This window comes from Scyliorhinus canicula, chromosome 12, assembly GCF_902713615.1.
Source record: "Scyliorhinus canicula chromosome 12, sScyCan1.1, whole genome shotgun sequence".
In the NCBI taxonomy this organism is placed as follows: domain Eukaryota; kingdom Metazoa; phylum Chordata; class Chondrichthyes; order Carcharhiniformes; family Scyliorhinidae; genus Scyliorhinus; species Scyliorhinus canicula.
In genome coordinates, this window is record NC_052157.1 from 54534208 (window position 1) to 54556681 (window position 22474).

The 22474-nt window shown below is 49.5% G+C and overlaps 1 long non-coding RNA gene across 1 annotated transcript; it reads left to right on the forward strand.

Moving 5' to 3' along the window:
* The first annotated feature begins 9186 nt into the window (after positions 1–9186).
* LOC119974956 lies at positions 9187–21404 on the forward strand. Its single transcript, XR_005462620.1, has 4 exons — positions 9187–9208; positions 14868–14999; positions 17362–17420; positions 20863–21404. It is a non-coding gene; the product is annotated as an uncharacterized LOC119974956 (long non-coding RNA).
* Positions 21405–22474: the final 1070 nt, after the last annotated feature.

Sequence of the window (22474 nt, forward strand, 5' to 3'; positions counted from 1 at the left end):
GCCCCGGCAACCCTCCCTATCTCTGTAACCTCCCCCAGCCCCGGCAACCCTCCCTATCTCTGTAACCTCCCCCAGCCCCTACAACCCTCCCTGTCTCTGTAACCTCCTCCAACCACTACAACCCTCCCTATCTCTGTAACCTCCTCTAGCCCCTACAGCCCTCCCTATCTCTGTAACCTCCTCCAGTCACGACAACCCTCCCTATCTCTGTAACCTCCTCTAGCCCCTACAACCCTCCCTATCTCTGTAACCTCCTCCAACCACTACAACCCTCCCTATCTCTGTAACCTCCTCTAGCCCCTACAGCCCTCCCTATCTCTGTAACCTCCTCCAGCCCCTACAGCCCTCCCTATCTCTGTAACCTCCTCTAGCCCCTACAGCCCTCCCTATCTCTGTAACCTCCTCCAGTCACAACAACCCTCCCTATCTCTGTAACCTCCACCAGCCCCAATAACCCTCCCTATCTCTGTAACCTCCTCCAGTCCCTACAACCCTCCCTATCTCTATTACCTCCCCCAGCCCCGGCAACCCTCCCTATCTCTGTAACCTCCTCCAGCCCCTATAACCCTCCCTATCTCTGTAACCTCCTCCAGCACCCTACAACCCTCCCTATCTCTGTAACCTCCTCCAGCTCCAACAACCCTCCCTATCTCTGTAACCTCCTCCAGCCCCTACAACCCTCCCTATCTCTGTAACCTCCTCCAGCCCCTGCAGCCCTCCCTATCTCTGTAACCTCCCCCAGCCCCTACAGCCCTCCCTATCTCTGTAACCTCCTCCAGCCCCTACAACCCTCCCTATCTCTGTAACCTCCCCCAGCCCCGGCAACCCTCCCTATCTCTGTAACCTCCTCCAGTCCCTACATCCCTCCCTATCTCTGTAACCTCCACCAGACCCCTACATCCCTCCCTATCTCTGTAACCTCCTCCAGCCCCGGCAACCCTCCCTATCTCTGTAACCTCCTCCAGCCCCTACATCCCTCCCTATCTCTGTAACCTCACCCAGCCCCGGTAACCCTCCCTATCTCTGTAACCTGCTCCAGCCCCTACAGCCCTCCCTATCTCTGTAACCTCCTCCAGCCCCTACAGCCCTCCCTATCTCTGTAACCTCCTCCAGCCCCTACAGCCCTCCCTATCTCTGTAACCTCCTCCAGTCCCAACAACCCTCCCTATCTCTGTAATCTCCTCCAACCCCTACAACCCTCCTTATCTCTGTAACCTCCTCCAACCCCAACAACCCTCCCTATCTCTGTAACCAGCTCCAACCCCGAGAACCTTCCCTATCTCTGTAAACCCCTCCAACCCTGAGAACCCTCCCTATCTCTGTAACCTCCTCCAGTCCCAACAACCCTCCCTATCTCTGTAATCTCCTCCAACCCCTACAACCCTCCTTACCTCTGTAACCTTCTCCAACCCCGAGAACCTTCCCTCTCTCTGTAACCTCCTCCAACCCCAACAACCCTCCCTATCTCTGTAACCTGCTCCAACCCCGAGAACCTTCCCTATCTCTGTAAACCCCTCCAACCCTGAGAACCCTCCCTATCTCTGTAATCTCCTCCAGCCCCAACAACACTTCCTATCTCTGTAACCTCCTCCAGCCCCTACAACTCTCCCTATCTCTGTAACCTCCTCCAGCCCTTACAACTCTCCCTATCTCTGTAACCTCCTCCAGCCCCTACAACCCTCCCTATCTCTGTAACCTCCTCCAACCTCAAGAACCCTCCCTATCTCTGTAACCCCCTCAAGCTCTGAGAACCTCTGTAACCTCCTCCAACCCCCACATTGTTCCCGATCTCTGTAAACTGCAGTTCCTCACCACCTCTATAACCTATTCCAGACCCGACAATCTTCCTTATCTCTGTAACTTCCTCCAGCCCCCATATTCCTCCCTATCTTTGTAACCTCCTCCTACCCTGTCAACGCTCCCTATCACTGTAACCTCCTCCAGTCCTGACCACCCTCCTATCTCTGTAACCTCCTCCAGTCCTGACCACCCTCCCTATCTCTGTAACCTCCTCCAGTCCTGACCACACTCCCTATCTCTGTAACCTCCTCCAGTCCTGACCACCCTCCTATCTCTGTAACCTCCTCCAGTCCTGACCACCCTCCCTATCTCTGTATCCTCCACCAGTCCTGACCACCCTCCCTATCTCTGTAACCTCCTCCAGCCCTGACCACCCTCCCTATCTCTGTTACCTCCTCCAGTCCTGACCACCCTCCCTATCTCTATAACCTCCTCCAACCCCTACAACCCTTCTTGGATTGAGTGGGTAGCCCAAGACTTTTCCCCAGGGTGGAAATGGCTGTCACGAAGGGACATAATTTTAAGGTGATTGGAGGAAGGTATAGAGGTGATGTCAGAGAATCGCAGGGGGCGCGAGGGGGGCGTGAAATTTGTCGGGGGGCCCTCCCGCGATTCTCCCATGCCGCGTGGGGAGCGGAGAATCGTGCCTAGGTTCTTTACACAGTGAGTGGTGGGTGTGTGGAATGCACTGCCAGCAGAGGTGGTGGAGTCAGAGTCATCAGGGACATTTAAGCGGCTCTTAGACAGGCACATGGACAGCAGTAAATTGAAGGGGTGTAGGTTAGGTTGATTTAGATTAGGATAAATGGTCAGCACAACAACGTGGGCTGAAGGGCCTGTACTGTGCTGTACTGTTCTATGTTCTATGTTCTGTGTTCTATCTCTGTAACCTCTTCCAGTGCCAAAAACCCTCCCTGTCTCTGTAACCTCCTCCAACCACTACAACCCTCCCTATCTCTATAACCTCCCCCAGTCCCGGCAACCCTCCCTATCTCTGTAACCTCCCCCAGCCCCGGCAACCCTCCCTATCTCTGTAACCTCCTCCAGCCCCTACACCCCGCCCTATCTCTGTAACCTCCATCAGCCCCTACAGCCCTCCCTATCTCTGTAACCTCCTCTAGCCCCTACAGCCCTCCCTATCTCTGTAACCTCCTCCAGCCCCTACAACCCTCCCTATCTCTGTAACCTCCTCCAGACCCTACAACCTTCCCTATCTCTGTAACCTCCCCCAGCCCCGGCAACCCTACCTATCTCTGTAACCTCCCCCAACCCGTACAGCCCTCCGTATCTCTGTAACCTCCCCCAGCCCCAATAACCCTCCCTATCTCTGTAACCTCCCCCAGCCCCGGCAACCCTCCCTATCTCTGTAACCTCCTCCAGCCCCTACATCCCTCCCTATCACTGTAACCTCCTCCAGACCCTACAACCTTCCCTATCTCTGTAACCTCCCCCAGCCCCGGCAACCCTACCTATCTCTGTAACCTCCCCCAACCCCTACAGCCCTCCGTATCTCTGTAACCTCCCCCAGCCCCAATAACCCTCCCTATCTCTGTAACCTCCCCCAGCCCCCGGCAACCCTCCCTATCTCTGTAACCTCCTCCAGCCCCTACATCCCTCCCTATCTCTGTAACCTCCCCCAGCCCCTACAACCCACCCTATCTCTGTAACCTCCACCAGCCCCTACAACCCTCCCTATCTCTGTAACCTCCTCCAGCCCCTACAGCCCTCCCTATCTCTGTAACATCCTCCAGCCCCGGCAACCCTCCCTATCTCTGTAACCTCCAGCTCCTACAATCCTCCCTATCTCTGTAACCTCTTCCAGCCCCTGTAACCCTCCCTATCTCTGTAACCTCTTCCAGCCCCTGTAACCCTCCCTATCTCTGTAACCTCTTGGAGCCCCTACATTCCTCCCTATCTCTGTAACCTCCTCCAGCCTCTTTAACCCTCCCCATCTCTGTAACCTCCAGTCCCTCACTATCTCTATAACCTACTCCAGCCCCGACAATCCTCATATCTGAAACCTCCTCCAGCCCCTTCAACTCACTCTATCTCTGTAACCACCAGCACCGACAACGCTCCCTATCTCTGTAACCACCAGCACCGACAACCCCCCCCCCATCTCTGTAACCTCCTCCACCCCCTACAGCCCTCCCTATCGCTGTAACCTACCTCAGCTCTGACAGCCCTCCTTCATTCACTGTGGCAAACGGCATATGCCAGGGCAATGCCCTGCTTATGGAAAAATATGTGCCATTTGTAAAGGCAGAAATCGTTTTGCAGCCCAATGTTATACAAGAAAAAGGCCTGACCAAACATAGAGCATCAGTGCTGTTCATGAGGTGTGTCTAGAAAACACTTTATTTGTAGACGTGATCTCCAGCAAAGACAAAGGAGACTCAAGGGATATCAAACAGAAGTATATTTGAGCCAATCTGCAGCAAAGGTGACTGGAAGGCAGATAATTATACACATCAATGGATGGTGCCATTAAAATTAAATTGCACAGTAATAATGGTCAAGCTTGACACTGGTACAAGGGCCAACCTCATCAACCTGTCTGATGTAAAAAAAAAGGCTGCGGATTCAGCCGAAAATAGTTACTGGAACAGTACTATTAGGAGATTATAACGGTAATGAAATCTCGTCATTGCGAGCATGTGAGCTTGATGTCGAAGTCAAAACTAAGAGGAACAAGTTGAACTTTTCTGTGGTGATGACTCCTTAATTGGAGTTGAGGCATGTCAGGAGCCTATGGTGCAGACAGTGCTGCAACAGGCCCTCATCCCTCAGGAGGCTCCAGACTGAATGATTTCTCTGAAACTTTCCAAGGTTTTGGTACGTTACCATACACCTACAAGATATGCGTGAGACGAAATAAACTAAAGGCAGAGCTGGAGAGAATGACTGCCTTGGGTACCATTAAGCCTATTGAAGTTCCTACTGACTGGTTTAATTCCATGATCTGTGTAAAGAAGCATAATGGGGACCTAAGAATCTGCATGGATCCAAAGGATTTGAACCTCAATATTAAACGGGAACACTATCCCATACCAAAAAGGGAGCAGATAGCGTCGGAATCCCGGGGGTCCGTGTGTATGTCGATGACATTATTGTTTGGGGGACAACTCGGGGGAGGGAACATGATAAGCGTCTGCTAAGGGTCCTAAAGAGTATCTGAAAAAACGGTCTAAAATTAAACAGGGCGAAATGTCAAGTCGGGTGCATAGTATCACCTCACCTTCCTGGGAGACAAGCCGTCCCCACAAGAGGTTCAGCCCAATCACGACAAGATAAGGGCAATTCTGCAGATGCCACTCTCTATGGATAGAAAAGGTATTTTAAGAATGCTCGGCATGATAAATTTTGTGGGCAAGTTCATCCCCAACTTGACAGCCAAAACAGCACATCAGGGGGCGACCATAAAGAAGGGTGCAGCATTCCAGTGATTCAATGAGCACGAACAATAGTGGCAGGCATTGCAGGTTCCACCTACCACGGCACCAGTGCTCACGCTTTTAGACCTAACCTCAATCAATGCATCACAGGATGGTTTGGGGGTGGTCCTACTCCAGCAGGGTCTTGAAGGAGACTAGCTGCCAGTGGCCTATGCGTCTAGGGCCATGCCCGACACTGACAGAGTGCGGACAGATTGAAAAAGAGTGCCTAATGGGCTGGCGAAGTTCCATGATTACGTGTCTGGGCTTCCAACCTTCATTGTGGAGACTGACCACAGGCCACTGGTCGACATCATAAAAATAAATCTTAGCGAGATGTCGCCGAGACTGCAACGTCTGTTTATGAAGTTGCAGCGGTATGATTTAGAGTTGGTGTACACGCCGGGTAAACATCTTATTGTGGCTGACATGCTTTCCAGAGCTTCCAGCATTAAGGAACCACTCCAGCTGGATGAGGACTTACAGGTCCATGTAAACATGGTGACAGAGTCTCTGCCAGTCTCTGACGACCAGGCAAAAGCCATTAGAGAAGAAACTAAGAAGGACCCAATGTTGCAGAAAGTGATAAAGTACATCCATGAAGGACGCCCCAAAGGATCATGTTCAAGTTTCTATAACATTCGAGCAGAATTAAGTGACATTAATGGATTTCTGTTGCGAAATCAGAGGATTGTGATTCCACAGACACTGTGATCCTCGTTAAGTTGCATGAAGGAGATTTAGGGATGGAAAAGTGCAAGAGGAGAGCCGGGGAGGCAGTCTATTGGCCTGGGATCAACCAGGACATTGAGTTGATGGTGGAGAACTGTGAAACATGCCAACAGGTTCAGCGCAAGCAGAGCAAGGAGCCTATGCAGATGGGCGTGACAGTCACAACTCTGTGGCAGAAGGCCGGCATGGACCTTTTCCATTGCAATGGAAAGGAGTACCTTCTGGTCATAGACTATTTCTTCAACTACCTGGAGATAGCGCAGGTGTGTGATAAATAATGTCAAGGAAAATTTGGCGTCTCAAGGCATTCCGGATGTGGTCATGGCCGATAATGGTCCTTGCTTTGACTGTTATGAATGGATGGAATTTGCGCGGCAGTATGATTTCAAACATGTTACTTCCAGCCCGCATTGCCCACAGGCGAATGGCAAGGCTGAAAAGGAAATCCATATTGTCAAACATCTCTTAAAGAAAGCACTTGACAGTCAAGATGATACATAATCTAAAGCTGCTCGCCTATCGTTCGGCATCGCTTGTCAATGGCCCCTCGCCTGCTCAACTGCTAATGATCAGGCAGCTATGCACGACTCAACCTCGTCTTCCTATGGAGCCCGTGAATCGCTCAGGAGCAAGACAATTGGCCTCTCACAAAAAAAGGCAGAAGGAGTTCTATGATAGGTCTGCCAAAAGACTTCAACCTCTGTAGCCGGAGGATACGGTGAGAGTAGAAGACTACAAATGGAATGGATGGTTTAAACAGGCAAAGGTAGTGCAGCCAGCAGGTCCAAACTCATATCTGGTTATGACGGATGAAGGTGCTGTTTTGAGATAGAATAGGAGAGCTCAGATCAAAGTACGGCAACCACTTGTGATGTGACCACCAGAGCAAGAATACAACAGTCCTGAAACATCTCAGGAAAGCACGAAACCAACGCACGAAGAGATGGAATCAACACAGCAAGAGGTGGAATCAACACAAGAGGAGGAATCAACACAACAAGAGGAGGAATCAACACAAGAGGAGGAATCAACACAACAAGAGGAGGATTCAACACAACAAGAGGAGGAATCAACACAACAAGAGGATGATACGTCCACACATGAACAACATCAAAATCAAACACAAAATATTAAAGAGCCTGTGCCAGTTCAGCAAACGCTAAGAAGATCCACAAGAATACGGCGCAAGACAGAAAGACTGAATTTGTAACTGACTGAAGTAAAACTAAAGGTATTTGGACATGTATATATTTATGCATATCATGATGTAATGTCAAAAGTAATCTAATGCTTGGAAATATCTTTCTTTTCCAAAGGAAAGGGGATGTGATGACATGCATAATATAAGTTTGTACATAATGTTATGCACAACCTCCGACCATGAGATGTGATTGTAAACCCATATGATCTGGGAGTTGGCAGTTGGTCGTGCTAGGAGATAGACATATTTGCAGTAGTTCCACAAGAGTTGTTTAGTGTTAGTTGTTTGTTAGCTAATTTATCTTAGTTATCTTTACACAGATGGTTCTACAATAAATTATTTTAAACTACAAGTTCTGTAATAGGTCTTTCACTTTGGCCCGTCTACAGAACATGACAGCGGCAGACAGCAGACACAGAGCTGGCTGAGATAACCAACAGGATATATTGACAAGCTGACTGAGGGAGCGAGGGAGACACTGCAGCCTCTGCTTGGCAGAAAGAGTTCCTCATTTTCAATCGGAATTGCAGGAAGCTGATTCCAATTACCGACAGATTCAAATTAATTACATCCTCCACTCTCCAGTCACTCGCTGCAACGCAAAGATTATAAATTTCTCAAACTTATTTTTAAAACCCATACATCCCTCCCTATCTCTGTAACCTCCTGAGCCCCAACACCTCCCTCTTTTCATAACCGCCTCCAGACCCTACAATTCTCCCAATCTTTATAACCTCCTCCAGCCACTACAACTATCCCCATCTCTGTCCTGGGAGTGTTTAATGGGGACAGTGCAGAAGGAGCTTTACTCTGAATCAGACACCATGCTGCCCCTGTCCTGGGACGGTTTGATGGGGACAGTGCAGAGGGAGGTTTACTCTGTATCTAACCCCATGCTGTATCTGTCCTGGGAGTGTTTAATCGGGACAGTGTTGATGGAGCTTTACTCTGAATCTGACACCATGCTGTCCCTGTCCTGAGAGTGTTTGATAGAGACAGTGTAGAGGGAGCTTTACTCTGTACCTAACCCCGTGCTGTACCTGTCCTGGGAGTGTTTGATGGGGACAGTGTGGAGGGAGCTTTACTCAGTATCTAACCCCGTGCTGTACCTGTCCTGAGAGTGTTTGATGGGGACAGTGTAGAGGGAGCTTTACTCTGTATCTAACCCCGTGCTGTACCTGTCTTGGGAATGTTTGATGGGGACAGTGTAGCGGGAGCTTTACTCTGTATCTAACCCCGTGTTGTATCTGTCCTGGGAGTGTTTGATGGGGACAGTGTAGAGGGAGCTTTACTCTGTATCTAACCCCGTGCTGTACCTGTCCTGAGAGTGTTTGATGGGGACAGTGTAGAGGGAGCTTGACTCTGCATCTAATCCCGTGCTGTACCTGCCATGGGAGTGTTTGATGAGGACAGTGTGGAGGAGCTTTACTCTGTATCTAACCCCGTGCTGTACCTGTCCTGGGAGCGTTTGATGGGGTCAGTGTAGAGGGAGCTTTACTCTGTATCTAATCCCGTGCTGTACCTGCCACGGGAGTGTCACAGAAAGAGGAAGAGGAAATCTGGAACGTTCTCTCCCAAAATAAGCTGTTGAGATTTAGGGGACAATAGGAAATTTCCAAATTGAGTGATAGGTTTCTGAGGACATACTTACCCGGACTTGATAGGTTATGTCTGTCCGTCCCTCCAAAGAAACGTCCAGACTCGCTGAGATTATCCATTATCTATTTTTGAGCTTCAAACTCTGCTGAATTTTGCTTTATGTGTTAAATTTTTTGTTGGGTTAGTGATGTAGAGTTACAGAGGCAAGGCAGGTCGAAGGAGATAAGATCAAATAAAACACAATCCAATTGAATGGTGGGGCAGGCTGAATGGGTCTCCTCCTGTTCCCGCGTAATAGGCTCAAGGGGGGGGGGGGGGGGGGGGGGGGGGGGGGGGGATGGGCCTCCATCTTCTCCTGTGTCAATCTATGTCTATATATGATGAGTTTGTTATTAATCCATGTTCTTTGATTGTCTCACAGGTGCAGCGAATGGACAGAATGGTGAGTGTCGATATTACTGTTATCAACCCTTTAACATTGGGAATAGCTGACAGCCCAGACTCTTTGACACTGTCTTCCCTAATCAGAGTGAAATCAAATGAAAGTCGCTTATTGTCACAAGTAGGCTTCAAGTGAAGTTACTGTGAAAAGCCCCTAGTCGCCACATTCCGGCGCTTGCTCGGGGAGGCCGGTACGGGAATTGAACCGTGCTGCTGGCCTGCCTTGGTCTGCGTTAAAAGCCAGCGATTTAGCCCAGTGTGCTAAACCAGAAGCTGGTTATTTGGCCCATCTGCCCCACTCTGGTGTTTCTGCTCCACATCACCCAGCTCCCACGAACCTCCCCGACTCCCCCCACAACTTCACTACTCCCCCCCACTCCGAACCCCCATCACATCAGTGATAATCCTCAGGGGGACCAGGGGGGGATGACAAATCGATTTCCCCGTGGAGCTCATGGATACGGGTTCCTGTGGCAGCTGGCGGACCCACCCACCTGAGACTTGTTAGTGAGCCCTTTAATTGCTGCTTCCAGAGCAGGGATCCCAGCCCCGGACATTAGTGTTGTATGCTGAAATGGTGGGTTTATCCTTTCTGCTAAAATAAGCATGTCCAGCCTTCTTTGCGTGTCCCAGATTACCACCATTTCCTTCTATTTCTCTCTCCCTCATGTATTTATACATTTTTCTTCCCAAATACATCAACACGATTCACCTCAACCACCCCCTGAGAGAGCGAGTCCCACATTCTCCCCACTCCCTGTGGGAGAGAGCCCCACGTTCGACCCACTCCCTGTGGGAGAGAGTCCCACGTTCGACCCACTCCCTGCAGGAGAGAGTCCCACATTCTCCCCACTCCCTGTGGGAGAGAGTCCCAAATTCTCCCCACTCCCTGTGGGAGAGAGCCCCACGTTCGACCCACTCCCTGTGGGAGCGAGTCCCACATTCTCCCCACTCCCTGTGGGAGAGAGCCCCACGTTCGACCCACTCCCTGTGGGAGAGAGTCCCACATTCTCCCCACTCCCTGTGGGAGAGAGCCCCATGTTTGACCCACTCCCTGAGGGAGAGGGTCCCACATTCTCCCTACTCCCTGTGGGAGAGAGCCCCACGTTTGACCCACTCCCTGAGGGAGAGAGTCCCACATTCTCCCCACTCCCTGTGGGAGAGAGTCCCACGTTCGACCCACTCCCTGTGGGAGAGAGTCCCACATTCTCCCCACTCCCTGAGGGAGCAAGTCCCAAATTCTCCCCACTCCCTGTGGGAGAGAGTCCCACGTTCGGCCCACTCCCTGAGGGAGCAGGTCCTATGTCTTCCCCATCCCACATTCTCCCCACCCCCTATGGGAGTGAGCACCACGTACTCCCCACTCCCTTTGGGAGCGAGTCCCACATTGTCTCCACTCCCTGAGGGAGCAAATCCCACATTGTTCCCACTCCCTTTGGGAGCGAGTCCCACATTGTTCCCACTCCCTTTGGGAGCGAGTCCCACATTGTTCCCACTCCCTGAGGGAGCACGTCCCACATTCTCCCCACTTCAAGTTCGATTCCCGGCTTGGGTCACTGTCTGTGGAGTCTGCATGTTCTCCCCGTGGCTGCGTGGGTTTCCTCCGGATGCTTCAGTTTCTCCCACATGTCCCAAAAGACACGCTGATAGGTGAATTGGTCATTCTGAATTCTCCCTCTGTGTACCCGAACAGGCGCCGTAGTGTGGCGACTAGGGGTTTTTCACATTAACTTCATTGCAGTATTAAATTAAACCTGCTTGTGACACTAATAAAGATCATCCCTACGGGAGTGTGTCGCACATTCTTTCCACTCTCTGTGGGAATGAATCCCACATTCATAGATTCACAGAATTTACAGTGCAAAAGGAGGCCATTCGGCCCATCGAGTCTGCACCGGCTCTTGGAAAGAGCACCTTCTCAACCGCACACCTCAACCCTATCCCCATAACCCAGTTACCCCACCCAACACTAAAGGAAATTTTGGACACTAAGGGCAATTTAGCATGGCCAGTCCACCTAACTTACACATCTTTGGACTGTGGGAGGAAACCGGAGCACCCATAGGAAACCCACGCACACACGGGGAGAACGTGCAGACTCTGCACAGACAGTGACCCCAAGCCGGGAATCGAACCTGGGACCCTGGAGTTGTGAAGCGATTGTGCTAATCACTATGCTACCATTCTTCCCATTCCCTGTGGGAGCAAGTTCCATGTTCACTGCGCTTCAAAGGCTATGGGCCATGACAACATTCCAGCAATAGTACTGAAGACTTCTGCTCCAGACCTTGCCTCGCCTCAAACCAACCTGTTCCAGTACAGCTACAACATTGGCATTCCCCCGGCAATGTGTAAAATTGCCTGGGTGTGTCCTGTACACAAAAACAGGACAAATCCAGCCTTGGTTCAAACATGGTTAAAAAAGCTGAATGCCAGAGGTAAGAGTGACTGCCCTTGATATAAAAACAGCATTTGACTGTGCACGGCATCAAGGAGCCCCAACAACCCTGGAGTCAATGGGAATCGGGGAAAAACTCTCCACTGGTTGGAGTCATACCTGGTACAAAGGAGGATGGTTGTGGTGGTTGGAGGTCAATCACCTCTGTTCTGAGACATCACTGCAGGAGGTCCTCAGGGTAGTATCCTTGGCCCAACCATCTTCAGCTGCTTCATCAATACCCTTCCTTCCAACATAAGGTCAGATGTGGGGATGTTCACTGATGACTGCACAATGTTCAGCACCATTCGCGACTCCTCAGACACTGAATCTGTCCATGTCCAAATGCAGCAAGACCTGGACAATATCCTTTTAAAAATTCAGTCACGGGATGTGGGCATCGCTGGTTAGGCCCCAGTTGCCCTTCAGATGGTGGTGGTAAGTTGCCTTCTTGAACCACTGCAGTCCTTCGGGTGTCGGTACACCCACTGTGCTGTTAGGGAGTAAGTTCCAGGATTTTGCCCAGTGACAGCGAAGGAACGGCCGATATATTTCCAAGTCAGGGTGATGAGTGACTTGGAGGGAAACCTTCAGGTGATGGGCTGACAAGTGGCAAGTTACAGTCGCACCACACAAGTGCCAGGAAACGACCATCTCCAACAGGAGAGAATCTGATCTTCGCCCCTTGACATTCAATGGCATTACCATCGCTGAATCCCCCACAATCAACATTCTGGGGGTGACCATTGACCAGAAACTGAACTGGACCAGCCACATTAATACAATGGCTAGAAGAGCAGGTCAGAGGCCAGGAATCCTGTGGCAAGTAACTCACCTCCAGACTCCCCAAAGCGTGTCCACCTTCTACAAGGCACAAGCTAGGAGTGTGATGGAACATAAATTGGGAAGATCATATTGGCAGAGGTAGCAGGTAGCCATGAGGAAGAATTCATCAAGTGTTTCCGGGAGAGTTTCCTGGAACAATATGTTGTGGATCCAACCAGGGGTCAGGTTATTTTGGATTTGGTAATGTATAATGAGGCAGGCTCAATGAACAATCTCAGAGTAAAAGATCCCCGAGGAAACAGTGACCATAACATGGTGGAATTTAGCATTAAATTTGAGAGTGAGAAACCTGGGTCAGAAACAACTGTGCTGCACTTAAATATGGGTAATTATAAAGGAATGAGGGCAGAGTTGGCTGGAGTGGACTGGGAAATCTTTAAAATGCGATGAACAAGTGCAGAAAATAATCAACAAAGCTAATGGAATTCTGGGCTTTATATCTCGGGGATTGGAACATAAAGACACAGGGGTTATGCTGCAGCTTTACAAAACCCTGGTTAGACCCCACTTAGAGTCACTCTGAGCAGTTATGAACAGTCCAGCACAGAACAGGCCCTTCGGCCCTCGATGCAGTGCCGAGCAATGATCACCCTACTCAAACCCACATATCCACCCTATACCCGTAATCCAACAACCCCCCCCCCCCTAACCTTACTTTTTAGGACACTACGGGCAATTTAGCATGGCCAATCCACCTAACCCGCACATCTTTGGACTGTGGGAGGAAACCGGAGCACCCGGAGGAAACCCACGCACACACGGGGAGGACGTGCAGACTCCACACAGACAGTGACCCAGCCGGGAATCGAACCTGGGACCCTGGAGCTGTGAAGCATTTATGCTAACCACCATGCTACCGTGCTGCCCGGTCACTGGTATTATGGCACCACACCTTAGGAAGGATATTTTGGCCTTGGAGGGAATGCCATATAGGGTTACTAAAATGATACCTGGACTACAGGGGTTAAATTACAAAGAGGGATTACAAAAATTAGGCCTATTGTCCATAGAATTTAGAAGGTTAAGGGGTGATCTGATCGAAGTCTTCAATATATTAATTGGAAAAGACTAGGTAGATAAAGATAAACTATTTCTACTGGTTGGAGATTGTAAAACTAGGGGGCATAGTCTAAACATTAGGTCCAGACCATTCAGGAGAGATGTTAGGAAGCACATATATGCAGGCATATGAAGTTAGGTCACAGATCAGCCATGATCTAATTGAACGGCAGGACAGGCTCAACGGGCTGAATGGCCTACTCTTGTTCCAATGCTCCTACATAGAGAGGTTAGGAGAGTGGGAAAAAACTTGGCAGCTGGAATATAATGTGGGAAAATGTGAAGTTATGCACTTTGCTAGCAGGAGTAAAGGAGTTGAATATTATTTAAATGGCGAATCTACTGCAGAAAGCTGCAGATCAGAGGGATTATGGGTCCTCGTGCATAAATCACAAAAAGCTAGCATGCAAGTTCAGCAGGTCATAGGGAAGGCAAATAGAATGTTAGTCTTTTCTTTTCTTCAAAGTGAATGGAGTATAAAAATAGGAAGTCTTGCTAAAACTACACAAGGTACTAGTTAGATCACACCTGGAATATAGTGAACAGTTTTGGTCCCCTTACCTTAGGAAGGGTATACTGGCAGAGAAGGTTCACTAGGTCCATCCTGCGTCTTATGGTCTTATGGAATACTCTCCACTTACCTGGATGAGTGCAGCTCCAATAGCACTCAAAAAGCTCAACACCATCCAGGACAAAGCAGCCACTCTTGATTGGCACCCCATCCACAAACATTCACTCCCTCCACCACCGACGTTCAATGTTAGCTATGTGAACCATCTGCAAGATCCACTGCAGGAATTCACCAAGGCACCTTAGGCAGCACCTACGAGACCCACAACCACGACCATCTAGAAGTAAAAGAGTAGAAGATACCTGAGAACACCACCATCTGGGAGTTTCCTTCCAAATCACTCACTATCCTGATTTGGAAATATATCAAATGCTCCTTCACAGTGGCAGGGTCAAAATCCCAGAACTCCCTCCCTAACATCACAGTGGGTGTACCTAAACCACACAGACTGCAGTGGTTCAAGAAGGCCCACAACCTTCTGAAGGTCAACTAAGGATGGGGATAAATGCTAGACCCAGCCAGTAATGCTCACATCCCATAAAAATACACAATAAAAACAGAAAAGAGGCCCGGTTTGTTCGGCCTTGCATGATTGTCATAACGTTTCAGCTGTTGTATTATACCTCTGAAGAGCTTTTGTTGGATGTTAATGTTGGTTCTGGAGCTGCAAACTGTATATTTTATTGGTCTGTCCCAGTAGGATGGTTATGCACTGAGCTCTAACCTCGTCTTGTCATCATCTCCCAGGGTGTGAAGATTGTTACCGGATCGACGGTGGAGTTATCGCTGGAATAATCATTGGTGATATCATCATTACCATCATGATCGCCATGACAATCTACTACTTTGCCAGAAGGGGTGTGAATAATGCAAAGAATGGTTTGAACTAATTTCATAAATTCTTAATTCCTCAGCCTCTCTCATCCGAGGTCCCTGTCTCCTCAAACACTGTTCACTCCCACTGTCCACAATCCCAATAGACCCAAACCCCTTTCCATTCACTCCTATTGTACACAATCCCAATGGACCCAAACCCTTACCGTTCACTCCCACTGTCCACAATCCCAATGGACCCAAACCCCTTTCCATTCACTCCTATTGTACACAATCCCAATAGACCCAAACCCCTTTCCATTCACTCCTATTGTACACAATCCCAATGGACCCAAACCCTTACCGTTCACTCCCACTGTCCACAATCCCAATGGACCCAAACCCCTTACCGTTCACTCCCACTGTCCACAATCCCAATGGACCCAAACCCCTTACCATTCACTCCCACTGTACACAATCCCAATGGACCCAAACCCCTTACCATTCACTCCCACTGTCCACAATCCCAATAGACCCAAACCCCTTTCCATTCACTCCTATTGTACACAATCCCAATGGACCCAAACCCTTACCGTTCACTCCCACTGTCCACAATCCCAATGGACCCAAACCCCTTACCGTTCACTCCCACTGTCCACAATCCCAATGGACCCAAACCCCTTACCATTCACTCCCACTGTACACAATCCCAATGGACCCAAACCCCTTACTGTTCACTCCCACTGTACACAATCCCAATGGACCCAAACCCCTTACCGTTCACTCCCACTGTTCACAATCCCAAAAGGGTCAAACCCCTTCCTATTCACTCTCACTGTACATAATCCCAATGGGTCCAAACCCCTTCCCATTTGCTCCCACTGTACACCAAGCCAATGGGCCAAAACACCTTCCCATTCATTCTCACTGTACACAATCCCACTGGACAAGTAGCCCTTCCCACCTCACTGCCCACTGTACACTATCCCAATGGATGCAAACCCTTTCTTGTTCACCCCCATTGTACACTATCCCAATGGACCCAAACCCCTTCTCATTCACTCCCACTGTTCACAATCCCAATGGACCCAACCCCTTCCTATTCACTCCCTCTGTTCACAATCTCAATGGATCCAAACTCTTTCCTGTTAACTCCCACTGTTCACAATCCTAATGGATACGTATCCCTTCCCACCTGACTCCCATTGTACACTATCCCAATGGACCCAAACCCCTTCTCATTCACTCCCACTGTTCACAATCCCAATGGATCCAAAGTCCTTCTGTTCACTCCCTCTGTTCACAATCTAAATGGACCCAACCCCTTCCTATTCACTCCCACTGTACACAATCCCAATGGATCCAAACTCTTTCCTGTTAACTCCCACTGTTCACAATCCTAATGGATACGTATCCCTTCCCACCTGACTCCCATTGTACACTATCCCAATGGACCCAAACCCCTTCTCATTCACTCCCACTGTTCACAATCCCAATGGATCCAAAGTCCTTCTGTTCACTCCCACTGTTCACAATCCCAATGGACCCAACTCCTTCCTATTCACTCCCACTGTTCACAATCCCAATGGATCCAAACTCTTTCCTGTTAACTCCCACTGTTCACAATCCCAATGGATCCAAAGTCCTTCTGTTCACTCCCACTGTTCACAATCCCAATGGACCCAACTCCTTCCTATTCACTCCCACTGTACACAATTCCCAATGGATCCAAAGTCCTTCTGTTCACTCCCACTGTTCACAATCCCAATGGACCCAACTCCTTCCTATTCACTCCCACTGTACACAATTCCCAATGGATCCAAACCCCTTCCTATTCACTCCCACTGTACACAATCCCAATGGATCCAAACCCCTTCCTGTTCACTCCCGCTTACACAGTCCCAATTGATCCAAACCCCTTCCTGTTCACTCCCACTGTACAGAATCCCAATGGACACAAACCCCTTCCTGTTCACTCCCACTGTACAGAATCCCAATGGACACAAACCCCTTCCTGTTCACTCCCACTGTACAGAATCCCAATGGACACAAACCTCTTAGCGTTCGCTTGCACTGTTAGAAGCTGAGAGTGGGACAAAGTGAGAAGGACAGAATAAGTGATAGGGATGGAAAATATTGAATCGAGAGGGATGGGGGAGTGGGTTGGGGTATATTAGACATTGAGCAACAAGAAGAAGCAGAGAGTGTCAATGTGGGAGAGAGGAACTTAGAGAGAGTAATCGAATGAGGAACAGAGACAAAGTGAGATAGATATGACATGAGAGAGTGAGACATAAGGCAAATAGAGAGTGATAGAAAGTAAGTGACAGAAAATGAGAGAGTGACATGCTCAGGAAGAGTAGGATAGAGTGAAGGATTAAGAATCACAAAGGAAAGTGCGAGGACTAATCTAATTTATGTTTTGCAGCTAAAGAGTTACAAGTCTCAGACAACAAATCAAAACTGGAGACAGAGTCACCCTATGAGGTTGGTATTGAGATGGTAGTTGTACCTTTTCACCATTACCCACAACCCCTCTCGTTATCTCTGTACCTTCCTCGATGTACCTTCCTCTAACCACTCCTTTTCTCTGTAACACCCCCCAGCCCCTACAAACCTCCCCATCTCCTACAACCTTACAACCTTCCCTCTCTCTGTAAGATCCTACAGCCCTACAACCCTCCCTAACTCAATAACCTCCAACAGCCCTACAAACCTCCCTGTCTCTGTAAATTTCTACAGCCCTACAACCCTCCCTCTCTCTGTAACCTCCTCCAGCCCCATCACCACTCCCTCTCTCTGTAACATCCCTCAGCCCCTACAACCTTCCCTAACTTTGTAACCTCCTCCAGCCCTACAACCCTCCCTATTTCTGTAACCTCCTCCAGTCCCAACAACCCTCCCTATCTCTGTAACCTCCTCCAGCCCCGACAACCTCCCTATCTATGTGACCTCCTCCAGCCCAAGACCACTCCCTATCTCTGTAACCTCCTCCAGCTCTTACAACCCTCCTTATCTCCTGGGTAGCACGGCCGCGCAATAGTTAACACTGTTGCTTTTCAGCGCCAGGGTCCCAGGTTCAATTCCCAGCTTGGGTCACCGTCTGGGCGGAGTTTGCACGTTCTCCCCGTGTCTGCGTGGGTTTCCTCCAGGTCCTCCGGTTTCCTCCCACAAGTCCCCAAGGATGTGCTGTTAGGTGAATTGGACATTCTGAATTCTCCCTCTGTGTTTCACAGTAACTTCATTGCAGTGTAAGCCTAATGTAAGCCTACTTGTGACAATAGAAAAAAGATTATTATTAAGATTATCTCTGTCACCTCCTCCAGCCCCAAAACCACTCCAGCCCCAACACCATTCCCTCTCTCTGTAACCTCCTCTAGCACCTACAACTCTCCCTTTCTCTGTAACCTCCTCCAGCACCTACAACTCTCCCCATCTCTGTAACCTCCTCAAGCACCTACAACCCTATCTCTGTAACCTCCTCTAGCACCTACAACTCTCCCTATCTCTGTAACCTCCTCCAGCACCTACAACTCTCCCTATCTCTGTAACCTCCTCCAGCACCTACAACTCTCCCCATCTCTGTAACCTCCTCCAGCACCTACAACCCTATCTCTGTAACCTCCTCTAGCACCTACAACTCTCCCTATCTCTGTAACCTCCTCCAGCACCTACAACTCTCCCCATCTCTGTAACCTCCTCCAGCACCTACAACCCTCCCTATCTCTGTAACCTCCTCCACCTCCGACAACCCTCCTTGTCTCTGTAACCTCTTCCAGCTCCTACAACCCTCCCTATCTCTGTCATGTCTAACCAACTTGACTGAATTTTTTGAAGAGGTGACCAGCTGCGTAGATGAGGGCAATATACTTGACATTGTCTGCTTGGACTTCAGCAAAGGTTTTGATAAGGTTCCACATGAGAGACGGATAGCGAATTGGATCCAGAATTGGCTGAGTGGCAGAAAGCAGAGGGTGATGGTTGAGGGAGGGGGGGGGGTTTATGACTGGAAGCCTGTGTCCAGTGGGGTCCCACAGGGATCAGTGTTGGGGCCCTTGCTCTTTATGGTTTATATAAATGGTTTGGACATGAATGTAGGAGGGTTGATCAGTAAGTTTGCATATGATACGAGAATTGGGGTGGTAAATAAAGAGGAGGATCGCCTTAGATGACAGGAGGATGAAGAGGGGCTGGACAGATGGCTGATCAGTGGCAAATGGCATCCAATCCAGATAGGTGAGTGGTGATGCACTTGGGCAGGACAAACAAGGCACAGGAATACATGATAAACGGCAGCACCCTGGGAAGCACCAGGGGTCAGAGGGATCTTGGTATGCACGTACACCCGTCCCTTAAGGTAGCAGGGAAAGTGGATACAATAGTTAAGAAGTCATATGGTACACTTGTCTTTATTGACTAAGGCACAGAGTTCAAGAGCAAGGAGATTATGCTGGAAATGTGTAAAATGTTGTTTAGGCCAAAGCTAGAGTATTCCGTCCAGTTCTGGAATCTACACTATCGGAAGGATGTGATAGCACTCGAAATGGTGCAGAGGAGGTTTACCAGAATGTTGCTTGGGCTAGAGAGGTTTAGCTATAAAGAGAGATTGGATAGACTGGGGTTGGTTTTCTTGGATCAAAGCACGGTTGGAGGGTCAGTACTGAGGGAGTGCTGCACTGTCAGAGGGTCAGTACTGAGGGAGTGCTGCACTGTCAAAGGGTCAGTACTGAGGGAGTGCTGCACTGTCGGAGGTTCAGTACTGAGGGAGCGCTGCACTGTTAGAGGTTCAGTACTGAAGGAGTGCTGCACTGTCAGAGGGTCAGTACTGAGGGAGTGCTGCACTGTCAGAGGGTCAGTACTGAGGGAGTGCTGCACTGTCAGAGGGTCAGTACTGAGGGAGTGCTGCACTGTCAGAGGGTCAGTACTGAGGGAGTGCTGCACTGTCAGAGGGTCAGTTCTGAGGGAGTGCTGCACTGTCAGAGGGTCAGTACTGAGGCAGTGCTGCACTGTCAAAGGGTCAGTACTGAGGGAGTGCTGCACTGTCGGAGGTTCAGTACTGAGGGAGCGCTGCACTGTTAGAGGTTCAGTACTGTGGGAGTGCTGCACTGTCAGAGGGTCAGTACTGAGGGAGTGCTGCACTGTCAGAGGGTCAGTACTGAGGCAGTGCTGCACTGTCAGAGTGTCAGTACTGAGAGAGCGCTGCACTGTTAGAGGTTCAGTACTGAGGGAGCACTGCACTGTCAGAGGGTCAGTACTGTGGGAGTGCTGCACTGTCAGAGGGTCAGTACTGAGGGAGTGCTGCACTGTCAGAGGGTCAGTACTGAGGGAGTGCTGCACTGTCAGAGGGTCAGTACTGAGGGACCGCTGCACTGTCAGAGGGTCAGTACTGAGGGAGTGCTGCATTGTCGGAGGGTCAGTACTGAGGGAGGGCTGCACTGTCGGAGGGTCAGTACTGAGGGAGTGCTGCACTGTCGGAGGGCCAGTACTGAGGGAGTGCTGCACTGTCAGAGGGTCAGTACTGAGGGGGTGCTGCACTGTCAGCGGGTCAGTACTGAGGGAGTGCTGCACTGTCAGATGGTCAGTACTGAGAGAGTGCTGCACTGTTGGAGGGTCAGTACTGAGGGAGCGCTGCACTGTTGGAGGGTCAGTACTGAGGGAGAGCTGCACTGTCAGAGGGTCAGTACTGAGGGAGTGCTGCACTGTCAGAGGGTCAGTACTGAGGGAGTGCTGCACTGTCGGAGGGTCAGTACTGAGGGAGTGCTGCACTGTCGGAGGGTCTGTACTGAGGGAGTGCTGCACTGTCGGAGGGCCTGTGCCATGGCGGGCTGGTGGTACAGTGGTTGTTTCTGTGGTGCAGTAATCCATAGAGAAATGCAAGGTGGTTTTGAGTTACGATGGGTGGCTTTACCGACTATCTCCATTCCCACAGGAACTGCAGGGTCAAGACCGTGGTTTCTACAGCGAGTTAAGGCTCAATCGCAAATAAGACAGCCCCTCTGATATCCCTGCTGAAGTCCGGTCCACACTCTCCAGAACCCAGTTCAGGGCAACTTTCCTTCCATCTCATCCTACAGCCTATCTGCTGTTGACACGTTATTCTGTGAATATCTCACTCTCAGTGATGGGTTATTCTGTGTGTAACTCACTCTCAGTGATGGGTTATTCTGTGTGTAACTCACTCTCAGTGATGTGTTATTCTGTGTGTAACTCACTCTCAGTGATGTGTTATTCTGTGTGTAACTCACTCTCAGTGATGGGTTATTCTGCGTATAAAGCACTACCGGGGATGCGATTTTCTGTGTATGACGCACTTCCAGTAACACATTTTTCTATGTATATCTCATTCGGAGTGATACTTTATTCTGTGTATGCCTCACTCCCAGTGATGTGTTTTTCTATGTATAATTCACTCAGAGTGATGCGTAATCCTGTGTGTAAATCGCTCCGAGTAAAGCGTTATTCTGAGTAGAACTCACGCAGTGTGACGTGTTACTCTGTGTATACCTCTCTCCCAGTGACACGTTCTTCTGTGCATAACTCACTCACAGTGATGTGTTGTTTTGTGTATATCTCACTGGCAGTGATGTGTTATTCTGTGTATAATTCACTTCCAGTGATGGGTTATCCTGTGTAACTCACTCCCAGTGATGTGTTATCCTGTGTAACTCACACCCAGTGATGTGTTATCCTGTGTGTCACTCACTCTGTGATGCGTTATCCTGTGTAACTCACTCCCGGTGATGGGTTATCCTGTGTAACTCACTCCCAGTGATGGGTTATCCTGTGTAACTCACTCCCAGTGATGTGTTATCCTGTGTAACTCACTCCCAGTGATGTGTTATCCTGTGTAACTCACTCCCAGTGATGTGTTATCCTGTGTAACTCACTCCCAGTGATGTGTTATCCTGTGTAACTCACTCCCAGTGATGTGTTATCCTGTGTGTAACTCACACCCAGTGATGTGTTATCCTGTGTAACTCACACCCGGTGATGTGTTAGCCTGTGTGTAACTCACCCCCAGTGATGGGTTACCCTGTGTGTAACTCACTCCCAGTGATGTGTTATCCTCTGTGTAACTCACTCCCAGTGATGTGTTATCCTCTGTGTAACTCACTCCCAGTGATGTGTTATCCTCTGTGTAACTCACTCCCAGTGATGTGTTATCCTGTGTAACTCACACCCAGTGATGTGTTATCCTGTGTGTAACTCACTCCCAGTGATGTGTTATCCTGTGTGTAACTCACTCCCAGTGATGTGTTATCCTCTGTGTAACTCACTCCCAGTGATGTGTTATCCTCTGTGTAACTCACTCCCAGTGATGTGTTATCCTCTGTGTAACTCACACCCAGTGATGTGTTATCCTGTGTGTAACTCACTCCCAGTGATGTGTTATCCTGTGCAACTCACTCCCAGTGATGGGTTAGCCTGTGTGTAACTCACACCCAGTGATGTGTTATCCTGTGTGTAACTCACACCCAGTGATGTGTTATCCTGTGTAACTCACTCCCAGTGATGTGTTATCCTGTGTAACTCACTCCCAG